This window comes from Panthera tigris, chromosome B3, assembly GCF_018350195.1.
Source record: "Panthera tigris isolate Pti1 chromosome B3, P.tigris_Pti1_mat1.1, whole genome shotgun sequence".
In the NCBI taxonomy this organism is placed as follows: domain Eukaryota; kingdom Metazoa; phylum Chordata; class Mammalia; order Carnivora; family Felidae; genus Panthera; species Panthera tigris.
In genome coordinates, this window is record NC_056665.1 from 129,947,152 (window position 1) to 129,962,360 (window position 15,209).

The window sequence follows — 15,209 nt, forward strand, 5'->3', positions numbered from 1 at the left end:
GTCTCCAGAAAGGCAGAAAGACTTCTTGTATCACAATACATGCGTCCCAAAATAAATGGTTTGAGAAAAGAAATTGGAAGAACAGATTCTTAATCCTCGGCCTAGAGATCGTCTCGTCACTTCTACTATATACTCTTGGTTAAAGAAACCACACACCCTTCCTAGATTTAAGGGAACAGCACACGGACCACAGCGGGTTGTGTAGCAAAGGTTCTGCGGCCTTTTCTCATCTGCCACATCCACTGATCTTTTGATGGGGAAAGTATACTTGTAACACAAGGCTTTGCTCTGACCGAAAGAAGAGTCGCGAACATTCTTGATAAGATCATTTTCTTCTGCCAAGTATATCTGGAAAGCCTGCCTTAGAGCTTAAGTGGCAAAATATTTGCTTTGCCAACCCAAATATGGACAAAGACTAAGAAACCTGAGCTTTAAATTCTTTCCGCGTAATGCTGTGCTCGTTAAAGGAAGTGTTTCTGAGAAGGCAAAGACCACCACCATAATCAACAAGAATGTGACACCTCATTTGCAAAATCTCCTCTGGCTCCAAATAACTGATCTCCCCGTACATCCCCTTAAAACTGGGTCTGTGCAACAATGGAATGCCAGGATGGCCATCTGTAAATTCAAGTCAGCAGAATACCCAGGGCACAGTGACCCTGCCGTGGAGTGAATGGGGGATTGGAGACACAAATCTATTGTGTGTGATTTTGTGGCTATGGAATTCAAGACAGTTCAAATACCATACGAAGCCCTGATCATCTTGCCCTGCTTATTGACCCAAAGTCATGCTGTGGAAGGAAGACTGGTTCGGAGTAAATGTCAAAGATGGGTAAGGGTTCATGCAAACCACCCAGGACTCCAACGGAAGCATTAAAAACCAACCCATACCTGTAAAAGAATTGCTCAAAACGTTGTCATATATCCCATAGGTAACTATACGGGAGGCAACAATCATGAGCCTGAGAGTAGCCTCAGAGTAGAGGTTTTAGTATGTTAGGAGTAAAAGTGCATTCAGAAGGCAAAAATTGTTACTCCCAAAGCAGAGCAAGATTGTTTTCTGTCTGAGGCTTCAGTGCCTGGATCTTCTTTTAAGTACTGACTGACGATTTTGTATTTTCATGAGGAATTAAATGTGTAGTGAAGAAAGATTGATTTTTAGACCTCTTCTTGAATTTTCAAAAGTGACGGAAGAGAAGACAAAAATAAAAAAAAAAAAAAACTCAACAGCAGCTCAGGCATCCTAAATGGAGTGAGGGATTTTTTTTTTTGATGTATTCTGATCCTTATAATATTGGCTTTACCTTTCCTGTGTATGGTATTAGAAAAAGAAAAAAAAAGAAGATATACCACAGTGGGAAAGAATTTATTAACAGAAGATAGCTGTATAAATTCACTTGTAATAAAATAAATTATTTTAATGAGTGATGAATTTTAAAAGGGTTCTTTCCCCAACATGAACAGTCTTGTAAAAATGATCTATTTTCTTACCAACATGATTATGTACAGAAAATATGTTTGTAGCAGTACAAAAATCACTTTTAATACCTAGTTTTCAAAATTAGAAGTCTGATTATGAATTATCACTCTTATTTTAGTCTTTTTTTATATAACAGAACATGAATTAGAAACAGAATTGTCCACTCTTCATAAAAATATACTGAATTTTATGTTTAAAGCCTTTGATACCTAAACTATAGCTTTAGTAAATACCATTCTTTTTACTTTCTTCAAGAGGCTATAAGCAATACCAAAAGGTTAGCTTGAAGAAGGTTTATAGTGCCATCAAAATAGAGTATTTTATATTTATCTAGCAGTTTACATTTTTCAAAGTTTGGTCAATTCTTTGATTTCCTTTACTCCCCCAAAATCTCTGTGAAGCAAGTCACAAATAAGTGCTTTGGTGCGAGTTGTATTTTTCAGATAAAAACACTGAAGCACAGTGAAACAATCAAATTATCAAAGTCACGTGTGGACTAAAGTCTCTCCTCTGTTCGCAAGGGTTCTTACCTATGGAGACTAATGTCGCGCTCAGCCAGCCTCTAATGCTTTTGAGACAATTGGATGTTTCACATTTTATCATCAGATGTTCAACATACGCTTAAGCTCATTCTAAGCTCACGCTAAGCATCTTATGAGACCCAACTAGAGTCTGTTGGGTGGATGTGGTTGGGGCTGGGGGAACCCTCCAATCAAAAACAAATCCAGATTGTGTTCTAGCTCAAATCAGATACATGGCAGAAGAGTTTAGTACTTACCAAGTAGGTAAGAAGTCTACATTTTGCAACCTCCTTTGAAGTAACATTGCAGCCATGTGATTAATCGTCAGGGAACTAGGGGCCAAACCGATGCGTGTTATTTCCAGATCAACGCAGTTAAGGGGGGAAATGCGTGCGTCTTCTCCATCACCCTGCTGCATGCACCGGATGGTGCAGTTTCAAGATGGAAGAGGGCAGCCTGACCTACATCAGGCTGAGACACGAACAAGAACAAACCAATAGGGTGTTAAGCCAGGAAAATGTCAGGGGTTCCTTTATTGCAGCAACTAGCTTCAAATATTCTATTGAAGATAGTAGAGTATTTTCAAGAAACAAAAGGGTTTCTGGATCTGGGGCAGTATCCACGATTCCATGATGGTTGCCATAAACTGGTTAACGGCAGCATCTCAGCTACGGAGCGTATTTCAAAGCCCCAGAACTTTTGTCCTGATGGGGCACTTAGGCTCACCCTGGAGCCCCCTGGTTCCCACTCACCACCAGATCATACAATAACCCCTTCTCTGTTGTACAGCATGTGACACATCACGAGATGTTTGGGTTACAGAAGAACTGAGAATCACAACAGACTGTGGTAGTGCCGGTCAAGACAGAGGAATGATCGGTCGCTGAAAAATACTTTGAGATATTGGACAGAGGAATGAGGGCTTTACACGCATGCAATGAACGATAAAAATAGTTAGAGATTTGAACATGACAGCAGAGAAATCTCTGAAATGACATTTTGCCCTTCTATCAGTTAAAGCTGGAAAGATGGACACAGGCTTCCAGTTACGGGATGAATATGTCATGGGGATAAGGTTCCATCATCGGGAATGTAGTCCAATATATCATAGTAGCACGATGTGGTGACAGATAGTAGCCTACACTTGTGGTGAACATAGCATGATGTATTATTTAATGTTTCTTACTTTTAAGTTTATTCATTTATTTTGAGAGAGACAGAGACAGCACAAGTGGAGGAGGGCAGAGGTAGGGAGAGAACAAGAATCCCAATCAGGTTCCACGCTGCCAGCGTGGAGCCTGACGCAGGGTTCCAACCCACAAAACTGCAAGATCATGACCTGAGCCTAAACCAGGAGTCAGTCCCTCAACTGGCTGAGCCACCCAGGCGTCCCTCTAATGAATTTTATTTATTTTTTATTCTTTTTTATTGCAATGTTTATTTATTTTTGTGAGACAGAGAGACAGAGGCAGAGCGTGAGTAGGGGAGGGACGGAGAGAGAGAGGGAGACACAGAATCTGAAGCAGGTTCCAGGCTCTGAGCTGTCAGCACAGAGCCCAGCGTTGGGCTCGAACTCACAGACCGTGAGATCATGACCTGAGCTGAAGTCAGACGCTCAACCCACTGAGCCACCCAGGCACCCCACCCTCTAGTGAATTGTAAACCAGACCATAAGAAAAGTTACTAGCCTTCCCACCGCACACTCACTTGGGATTTCGAAACATGGGATATATAAAAGGAGCCACAAAAGGAAAAGAGAGTTAAAAGAGACAGTGTTTCTTTTTCATCAAAGGTTACCTGGATAACCGTGGTGCCGAGTCCTAAACACAAGAAATAGAAGTTAATACTCCCACACACTTCGGGTATTCTCTTCTGGCGTCCCTGTGAAGACAAAATAACCAATGTACTTTAAATATGTTAGAATTCTGAGTGGTGGGGATCTTAAGCTCCCATTCAAATATTCATGAAGGCACATCTGATTTGTGATTGGATTGGACCAAGAATGAAATCTCAGTCTGGTTCTAGATTAAAGTCATCTCTTTTAGAATTAGATGGAGATAGATTTTATAGCTGACTCTGATAAGCATCAGAAGCTAGGCAGGGCTGGCTTTCAGTGTTAACCTTGTAGCTGCCTGGGCCACTGGGATGGAAACAGTAATGCCATTCTTAAAGTATCCCTCAAAGCCAGGTTAAGGGGTGCTGACCAGTCGTCATGGGAGAGAAGCAATCCACAGTTCGTTCTTGGTCATGTTTCAGACAGAAAAGGAAAAGCTATCTTAGTTTAATGAGGCAGAGAGTTTCCAGTTGGAAACCAGCATACTACATCACTGGTTTCAGTAACTTTTGTTATTTTTTGAATCCTTAAGAGAGTCATAAAACAGGGGCCCCCTGGGTGGCTCAGTTGGCTAAGCATCCGACTTCCGTTCAGGTCATGATCTCATAGTTCGTCGGTTTGAGCCCCATGTCCGGCTCTCTGCTGACAGCTCGGAGCCTGGAGCCTGCTTTGGATTCTGTGTCTCCCTCTCTCTCTCTGCCCTCCCCTACTCATCATCTTTCTCTCTCTCTCTCTCTTCAAAAATAAATAAATATTAATTTTTTTAAGAAAAGCAATAAAACAGAGGGAACTAAGAGATCCAAACAAACTTTATTTTTTTAAGCATCATTTAAGATGACCGTAAGTATTTCTGTTCTTCTTTGAGATACTACATTTTTTTATTTTTAATATTTTTAATGCTTATTTATTTTTGAGAGGGAGAGAAAGAGAGAGCGAGCGAGTGGGGGAAGGGAAGAGAGAGAAAGGAGGCAGAGGATCCGATGCAGGCTCTGCACTGACAGGAGAGAGCCCGATGTGGGGCTCAAACTCACAAACCATGAGATCGTGACCTGAGCCGAAATCGAAGTCCGACACTTAACTGACTGAGCCACCCAGCTACCCCCAAGCTATAAATTCTTTGATATACTTCTAAACACACACAAGTAGAGGCGTGCACACGCTCCCATGTGCTCGCTCACACACATGCACTCACATTCACACTCATACAATCCTGGGGCTGAGGTTAAAAGCAAAAGGCTTACGAGGGGCTGCAGGAATCTAAGTGTTCAGGTACAGAGAAATGTGTGGGTTATTTAATCATCGAATTGTCTTTCTATATCTTTTGCAATACCGCCTTGCCAATAAATAGGCTATGCGTGTTTTATCGTAGATGTTTAAAGTTGTGTTGGAGGGGCGCCTGGGTGGCTCAGTCGGTTGAGCGACCGACTTCGGCTCAGATCATTATCTCATGGTCGGTGGGTTCGAGCCCCTCGTCGGACTATGTGCTGACAGCTCAGAGCCTGGATCCTGCTTCGGATTCTGTGTCTCCCTCTCTCTCTGCGCCTCCCCCACTCATGCTCTGTCTCTCTCTGTCTCAGAAATAAATAAACATTAAAAAAAAGATATTTATAACGTTGTGTTGGAGTTTTGTATGCCAGAGACTTCAAAATCCGTAACGTACAAATAACGTAAACAATGACTGGTGTTGTGACATCTCAAATCTCATAACTGATTTATAGGTAATGATTCATCAGTGATATTAAGTCAAGTATGGGAAGCTTTTCTTGTATTGCAAACACAGTTTTTTGAATTTTCAATTTTATCTTCCCTTTCCTGTTTTTATTGTCTGAGTTCTTGCTTTGTCTGTTTATTCCAATCCAGACATTATCCTGGTTTCAACCTTGCACATTCCTTGGGAGAGTTCATTGATTTCTTTTCAAGGTGGCATTTCCAATTTAATGAACGAGACACTTACTGTGTGACCTTAGGGAGAACACTTAACCTCTCTGGGCTTTACCTTTTCCATGTGTAAATGCAAATGAGAAATCAGGGATCACTCAGTGATTTCTTTAAGATGTGTTACTGGGCAACATTTTTATGCTGTTCCCAAAGCATTTTATTTTTCCTAATAATATTTAATACTGCACACTCACCTAGGAGAATAAAAGAAATAAATAAGATGAATACATTTCTAACATCTACTCCATAATCCCAGACTTTTTTTTTAAGATGCGTGCCTAGACTCTGCTTTCCAGATTGAAGCTTCTTTTCTTTTGGGAAGGGAAATACCTGCATCATAGAAATCACGGTCCCTACTAATGCCTGTCAAGGACAAGAACATATCAAAAGGGAAGGAGCCTTTGTCCTATGTTGAGGTTAAACACTTACCACTCCTAGGGAAAGCTTACATTTCTTTTGTACTATGTGTCTGTGAATGTTTTATGAATCCGATTGAGCTTAAGTATCAAGTTTCTCTGACAGACACAGTTGATTCTGAAGAATAAAGATACAGCAGAAAGTTATTGATTTTTAGAGGTCTACGCCTTGTGAAAAATTAACCAGACATTCCTTCAAAATCGATACGATTACCCTTGCTGCTTCAGACCGGTTACCCCGAGGCTGACACAAAGAATGTCTCCATCACAGAGGGCAGTGGTTTTGTGGGTTTTTTAAAACCATCGGCAGGTGTTTTCCCCCTATAATGAATCTTTCCTTTCTTCCCACCGTGTCTAACCCCCCACGCCTTTGCACAAACGTACCTGTAAACACACCTTCCATTTTCTCCATTTTCTGTGACTTTGCTGCCTTCTGTGGAAATGGCATGGAAGCTGGGAGTAACCCACTGAACCCAGTTCCAGCCTACGTAGTTCAGAAGACACCAATATCAGATGCTAACTCCGTATCACGTTTTATTATTGATTTCTGACTGAGGTGACCACTCTGCTCTCTGTGACTTACCAATTCTGATCACTTTTTTTTTTTGACAACTGAGAACGGATGGCCCTTTCCCACGTCTGCTCAGACACGAGAGTGTCTATTCTTTCCACCATCGAATCCATATAAAGTCATACATTTATACATGGTTGTATTCCTATCCAGCTCATTGGCAAGTAACTGAAGTCCATTTCCAATATGCATTCGCTGTAGGTCAAGCACTGTGCTTGCTGAAATACCCAGAGGAACGAGAGGTTAAACCCTGTGGTCAAGGAGCTTGCTGACTTACAGCATTTGTCCAAGGGGGTGCTCTTGGCATATAGGGCAAGCAAATCCTTTATTGTACAGAATCGCCTTGTGCTTTTGCAGGACATTCAGCATCCTTAGCCCAAATCCATTGCCAGGAACACCTCTCTGTTATTGTGGCAATCAAAAATACTTCCTCATATTTAGGAGACAAAACTGGACAAGTAGCACTGACCCTATGTGGGCTCAGGTGGGCTAGCGAAAGTCTGTCTTGATGCCCAGGTAGCAGATATCTAAGATATCTAACCTGAGTCTGAAAACAGACTCATGGCCTAAACTCTCTACATTGATCTTTAGATCCCAAATTTTACTCACTAAAGTCCCTGGTCTCTATGGGAACCTTAGTTTCTGAATGCCAACATCGTCTCTGGATCTCTTGTCTAACACACCTATCTTTGCAGGTACTGCCTAACTCACTCGGTCTGCCCTTAATGGGCAAACAGTCCCGCAGTGCCTTGAGTAATTTCCTTAGCAGAGGACTGGAGATAGAGGGGTGCACTTTTCCAAGATTTTCTAAAACAATTAGCAATGTAATATATTTATTGGCGTAGTTTTACTAGGAAAAAAAACCTACTTCTTTTGCATTTTCATGAAATAATTTATTTAACTGTTTAGAATTAACCAAGCTGCTACTAAGTAATAAGTATTTGACTGGTCTTTGGGAATACTCATATATTTGTAAACAAACACAATCCCTTCCTTTCAAGACTGTACATTCTATCGGCAAAAGACACTAGTCAAACAATCACACAAATAAATGAAAACGGAAGTGATATTATGTGTCAGAAAAGAGATAACTCAGAATGAATATAATGGGGACATCATCTTTGCCAAACAAAGATGTATATATACATATATATATATATATATATACACACACATAGATATACATATACATATATATACATATATACATATACATATATATACATAGATATACATATATATGTATGTATACATATATATATACACACACACATATATATACACACATATATATATATTACATAAATGGATAAAAACTTCCAATATTTGAAAGAAATTAGCTGATGGGGCCCCTGGGTGGCTCAGCTGGTTAAGCGTCCAACTTCAGCTCAGGTCATGATCTTGTGGTTTGTGAGTTCGAGCCCCAAGTCAGGCTCTGTGCTGACAGCTCAGAGCCCAGAGCCTGCTTCGGAATCTGTGTCTCCCTCTCTCTCTGCCCCTCCCTGCTTGTCCTCTCTCTCCCTCTCTCTCTCCGTCTCTCAAAAATAAATAAACATTAAAAAAGAAAAAAAAGATAGCAATTAGCTGAATTCTCCTCCCAAGTCTGGCTTAGATAATCTTATTTAGATGAGATAAATGATTTAGTCTCTTTAGACCTCGTTTTCTCTTATGAAAAGTGAAACAATGAAATAACGTCTTTTCATAGTCCGTCAAGTTCGGGCTTATAGATTTGTTTTGTAAAAATAGACTGGGGTTTAAAGCCAGGCATGAGATCAAAGCCAGCTTTGCCACTCATTTAACTATGTGAAGATGGGCACGGTATTTAACTTGGCAAAACCACAGTGTCATTTGAGCAAACAAAATGGTAGGTTCACCAAGCTTCTCTGTATGTTTAATTTCTAGCACAAGTCAAATAATCAAGAAAAAGTAACCATCATTGCTCTCTAAAATACCAGAATTCGGAAATTCAGGTGAAGGAAATTTAAGTTATTATAAATATACATAATTTCAAAAAAAGGGTTTTTTTAACAACCTTTACATTCTATTCAGGTTAACTATGATATTGTGGTTAGAGGATCTTCTAATGAAATCTTGATTTTCTAGAAACTATAAAAAATTTAAAAGCCATAGTAAAATGTAAAGCATAGTGAAAATACCTTACACTGATATTTCTTCTCTTCTACTATTTTTTTTTTTTTGGTCTATAATTGGTCATTATGCACATGTATCTTTTGACAATATCTATGGCTTTTTCTGGATGCACCAATTGAAGAATGGTGCTATTTTTCAGTTTTCCTTTTTATGTTCTTTGCCCATGCTAAATGACTCTTTCACAAGGAGTAATGGATACATATTTAGCCATCTATCCGATAGTAGGACAGATCATATGTCACATGCAGGTTAAGCTAGTTTGTCTATCAGTTGGTTAAATCCTAATAATCTCAATTAGATGCTGTCTCATTAGTTTAATTAGCTCTGCTTTAAACTGATGTTTTGAGTCTGCCTTCCACTCATAAAGCAAATCCTGCCAGAAGGGATGCTCTTGAGAGTTACCATTACCAAAGTGGATTAAATTAAATCAAGTGGATTCTAGCCTCCACCAACTCTGTTTTGTTCCGCAGTCATATCACACTTCCTTGTTCCTTTCTCCTCAAAGTTAACAAATTTACCAAAGTTGTGTTGGAAAAGAGATTAGTGGCTTTCCTAGTATGATTTTATTTGGCACTTTAGGTTTTTGAAGAGACACTCCTGAAGATGCCTGGAGGAAAGATAAAGAAAATGTTCAGTCTGCATAGTTGATCTACTTTTACTGACTTACGTTTGGTCATTACATGGAATTTTTCATATAATGAAGAGTTCTATAGCATACGAACAAAAACACACCAAACTGTGTGTTTTTTCCCCATGTTCCTCACATTTCTAACTTTCTATGAACTTATGAATTCAACAATTGATTCATTAGTTTTATCTCTAAGAAGGAACACAGTATCTATACAACCTTGGTTAATGCTCACCTTTAATAGAGCATGGATTGTAGGAAGGAAGACAGAAATACTTCCTCAGGCAGCACGATAAGGCAACTCAACTTCACAAAAGAGACTGATTAATTCCTTCATTTAGTAACATGCTGGGGATACAAAGGTGAACAAAACATAATCTGCTTTCTTGGAGCTCATGGTATATTGGAGGAAATAGAAACAAACAAATACACACACACACACACACACACACACACACATACACACTATTATGTCAAATACCAGTGCAAGGCATTGAAAAAATAAATCGGGGGCAGCCACAGTACCTAAAGAGGAGTTTATCAATTATCTATTGCTAACAAGCAACCCCAAAATTTAGAGGACTGAAACAAATAAGAACCATTTTATTTGCTCATGTTTCACTAATATGCATTGGGCTGTGTGGTTCTGCTCTCCCTGCAGGAGATACCATATGACTGCATTCAGGAGGCTGATTAACTGTGGGCTGGGCTCCACTGGATGGTGGGGCTTTGCTCCCTCTCTATTGGTGTCTCCACAAAGTCTATGCACCTGATCTCCTCATGGGGTTGTTCTCCTAGCAGTGTAGCCAGACTTCCGGCATGGTGGCTCAGGGCTTAAATAAACACAAAAGTAGAAGCTCTTGAGATTACTTAAGACTTGTACCCAGAGACAGTAGAGTGTTACTACTATTTGTTCTATTGATTAAATTGAGCCCTAAGGATAGCCCAATTCCTGGGGAGGTGACTACGAAAGTGTGTGAATACCAGGGATCATGTTCTTATTAGGATCCCTAATATAACATAAGTATCCCGGGAGGTTCTAGTTTGAGAGTGTGAACAGGAAAGTGCGAGTCATGGAAAGATGTGGGGAAAAGTTTTCAAGTCATCAGAAGAGCAAATCCATGACCCCAAAGTAGGAAAACAGATTACATAAGGACTGGAAAGAAGATAGGCATGGGCAGAGTCGAGGGAATCAGTAGGAGAGTGATAAGAAATAAGGTCAGAAAGAAGTTCGCATCACAAAGGGCCTTAGAGACCTTAGCCAGAAACCTGAATTTTATCATTTTTCCAGTAGGAAACCATGGGAGAGTATTGGCCAGAAGAATGATACATTTGATTTTTAAAAAATCACTTGCCTTCTGTGTGAATTGAGTTATGGATTCAGAATGAAACAAAGAGGGGGCTAGGAGGCAATCATAGCATTGTATATGAGAATATTACAAAAAATGGATAGGTGGTGATGAGCATTAAGAGGATGGATAGATTCTGGAAGTATCTTGGAGGCAGACTGACAGAACTTGGTAAAGAACATGATACGGCTCGTTGAGCAGAGAGGGGCATAGTTTAGCATGAAAACCTAAGTTGAGATGATGTCTTTTAGGGATATGGAGAAGACCACAAAAACTGCTTGGTAGGAGCTTGAGAAATCAAGAGATCTGTTTTGGACCTGTTAACTTTGAGATGCTTACTCCACATTCAAATGGATTTGAAAACTGACCAATTAGATATGACAACTCAGGGACTGAAGAGAGTCAAAAGCGTTTATATGGCCTTTAAAGCCATTGGACAATATGATCTCTCTTAGGGCATAAGTACAGACAGATAAAAGTTGAGCCAAAGACTGTGAAATTTTGAGATGGGAAGAAGAGGAAGAACCTTGCTGACTGTAAACAGTGCCATGATCAGATTCAATGACTAATAATCCTAGCAGCAAAGAGAGCTTGAGTTAGAAGAGGTAGGCCCCAGTAGTAAGGAGACAAATTAAGAGGATTTAGCAATAATGAAGGGAACAGATGGCAGTCTTAAATTTAAGGAGTAGCAATGAGAGACAGAAGGGAATTGGGGGTTTGTTTAGGGAGAAAAACAGGGTTTGATGCCTGAAAGGATATGGAGTTACTGGCTAACAGTTTCTTTAATTAATTAATAATTAATTAATTTATATGTCTGTATAAATTCGGTATTTAAGACTTTGAGGTCTCAGAAACCAAATCATTAGAAAATTATGGAAACCACCTAGAACGCAGTTCATATAGAAATATTGGACTGGGGCGCCTGGGTGGCTCAGTCAGTAAAGCATCTGCCTCTTGATTTCAGCTCAGGTCATGATCTCACTGTTTGTGAGCTGGAGCCCCACATCAGGCTCTGAGCTGTGAGTGGAAAGGATTCTCTCTTTCCCTCTCTGTCCCTCTCCTGCTGGCACTCTCTGTGTCTCTCTCAAAATAAATAAATAAACTTAGAAAAGAAAGAAAGAAATATTGGATTGATAGAGCACTGGCTGCTTTTATAACCCAGGATAAGACAAAAGTATTAACACGAAACTTCTTCCGCACAATTTGGGATGTCTTCAAGCATTGAGCTATACGCAGGTATCTCCTATCATCATTTATTTTTCCTTTTTTAAAAGGAACATTTTCTCAATCTCATTATGTCTTTTTTCAATAAGTCCTATTTTGGTTGCTTGTGGTCTTCTGAAAGACAAGTTCAAAATGACATCCATGTTGGTAAAAGGAATGTGTGTGAGAGGTAATTACTACACCTCTATAATGTGACTCCTATATGACTTTGGGAACCTTAGAGAATCCCTTGGCTTTACTTTGGGTTAGATAAATTCCTGCTGCCCCCTAGTGGCCCTTGGTCCAGCAACAAAATCTCTGTGTCCCTAGTTTATTTTGTAGCAGAAGCATGCATTGGTGACACCAACATAGCCCATGGGGGACAACTCTAGAAACGGAGGTATTTTACAGACATCAAAACTCTATGTATTCATAATTGCCTAAAATGGCGGTCTGGCTGTTAGCACTGCAATCAATGAAGCTCTTAATTGTTCAATGGTGGCACCACCATGTCATTTGTCAGTCAGAAGTCAGCCGTTTCTTTTCTTGAATTTTTTAGTTATTTATGTGTTTATTTTTGAGAAAGAGAGAGAGAGAGAGAGAGAGAGCATGAGCAGTAGGGGCAGAGAGAGAGGGAGATAGAATTTGAAGCAGGCTCCAGGCTGTCGGCACAGAGCCTGACACAGGGCTCGAACTCCGGAACCTTGAGATCACGACCTGAGCTGAAGTCAGCTGCTTAACTGACTGAGCCACTCAGGCGCGCCAGAAGTCAGTCATTCCTTGATAGGTCTAGAAGTTTGCTCTTTTTCATGATTGAAATTCTGAATCTTCTTATCCACAACGTAGGCATCATCGCCATCATATGAACGAACATTTGGGCTTTACTGAACATCGAATGGGCACAATAGCAAGAGTGTGTTCCCTTGCCTTGTACTTTATTCTACTCCTCAATTTTTCTTTCCTGATCCCCTGTCCCCTGTTTGAACATGGTTTATTGACTATGAGAAATGTCATTTCCTTCAGGAGAAACCCAACTCCCGCTTGTACTTGGGATATTACCCTCTGAACTGAAGGACATGATAACATCAGAACACAGTAATCCAACTTCAGAGTTCATCCACTCTTGGTCCTTTGCATGGCTGAAATAAAGAATATGTATTTATAATAGTAAGTATATTAGTATATATTATCTATTTACTAATTACAATATTATTCATTCATATTCACCACTTCCCCAAGATTCTTCCTGTGCAGCTTCTCATTTACAAACGACTGCTCAAAAAAAGGCCACATACAAATCTACGAGAAAAATCCAAAATTTACAAAGATAAGAAAGGTGTTCTAAATCAAACAGAAAAACGTAATATTTCTCCCCAAGGAGACATGAAAAAAAATTGCATTTATTTTCTTTTGCTGGAAGACACATCCAGTTTGATTTACCAAACAGAACAATCCACTTGTGAACCTAAGATATCTGCATAAGGTGAAGGATGGCTTAGGTATTCCAGGAATGCAATGGTAACTAAATGGTTTGCACTCACATGATATTTCTGTGTGTGTGTGTGTGTGTGTGTGTGTGTGTGTGTGTGTGTGAAAACAAAGATACCTGTTGCTTTTGTAAGGGAGAAAGCTTTTACCTCTTTCTCTTTTAGGTTCTTTGGCTGGTCTAATAATTAAATTGGCATAAGACAGATTAACAGGACGAAAAAACATTTAGTTTCATTCCTACAGGAACCCCAAGGATATGAGACTCCCTGAAATCAAGGCAATTGAAACTTACATGCCATTCTGAGCTTAGGAGAAGTGGGTGGGAGTCTGAGACTTCAAAGGGGAGGAACACAATTCAAGGGAAGATAGAAAGAGCCAATGTTTTGTAAACGGGTGTCTGCCCTGCCTTGTTTATAAGCTTTGTAAGAAGTTACCTCTGGTGATGGCTCTCTTCCCTTTCTAAATTCTTTTAAGCAGTTAGGGGGAGGTAAGAAGACCTTCTCGAATCTGGTGAACCTTGATTGCCTCCAGTTGGAAACAACCCACACACCAAAGTGGCACAATCTTTGGTGGCCTGCCCTGAACCTCATTTTCTCCAGATAAATTTACCTCCATGGAGACAGAAACTATTTTAAAAGTGTGAAAACCTTTGCTATCTTAATTGTAAATTCTTAGTGCAAGTGCAAGTTTTTCCCCTCTACATTCCACACCCTCTAACATTAAAAAAAAAAAAATGTTTGACTGCATCTCAGTCTTAAGGTAAAGTCATAGGAAGTCAATATGATTTTGTGCCACCTTTTTGCCCTCCTGTGAGACCTGTAAACTTTTCTTTCTTTTTTTAATGTTTATTTATTTTTGAGAGAGAGATAGACAGCGTGTGAGCATGGGAAGGGCAGAGAGAGAGGGAGACACAGAATCTGAAGCAGGCTCCAGGCACTGAGCTGTCAGCACAGAGCCTGATGTGGGGCTCGAGCTCATGAACTGTGAGATCATGACCTGAGCTGAAGTTGGACGCTTAACCAACTGAGCCACCCAGGTGACCTAGACCTGGAAACTTCTTTTTTTTTTTTTTTTTCAACGTTTTTTATTTATTTTTGGGACAGAGAGAGACAGAGCATGAACGGGGGAGGGGCAGAGAGAGAGGGAGACACAGAATCGGAAACAGGCTCCAGGCTCCGAGCCATCAGCCCAGAGCCTGACGCGGGGCTCAAACTCACGGACCGCGAGATCGTGACCTGGCTGAAGTCGGACGCTTAACTGACTGCGCCACCCAGGCGCCCCGACCTGGAAACTTCTTAACGCAACTTCTGTGACAACTGAACTTCTTTGACAATTTAACACAACTTCTTTGACACAAAAGACAAATCCATTTTTGTAACCCCAGAGCTTAGATATAGTCTGGTTTATAGTAGATGATCAACAAAAGTCTGTTGAAGAGAACCAAGAAAAGAAGAACAGAGGTGACATCAACAACAAGAGATAAAATGTAAGTGGTATCCACTGAGAGACAAGGCATCACGGAGGGAAACCTGTGAGATGATTTAATATTGATTGGGAAGGAATATAAATTCCTCAATTATACTTTGAATTAAGGACTCCTGGTCGATTCATGGTAAGTCTTTGAATGTAA

General features: G+C 40.1%; 1 long non-coding RNA gene across 1 annotated transcript in view; it reads left to right on the forward strand.

The window, feature by feature from the left end:
- LOC122239296 overlaps nucleotides 1–15,209 on the forward strand; it is a 42,232-nt gene that overhangs the window by 24,187 nt on the left and 2,836 nt on the right. Inside the window, exon 2 of the long non-coding RNA XR_006218254.1 lies at nucleotides 13,115–13,258. This is a non-coding gene — a long non-coding RNA (uncharacterized LOC122239296). The remainder of the gene's footprint in view (nucleotides 1–13,114; nucleotides 13,259–15,209) is intronic.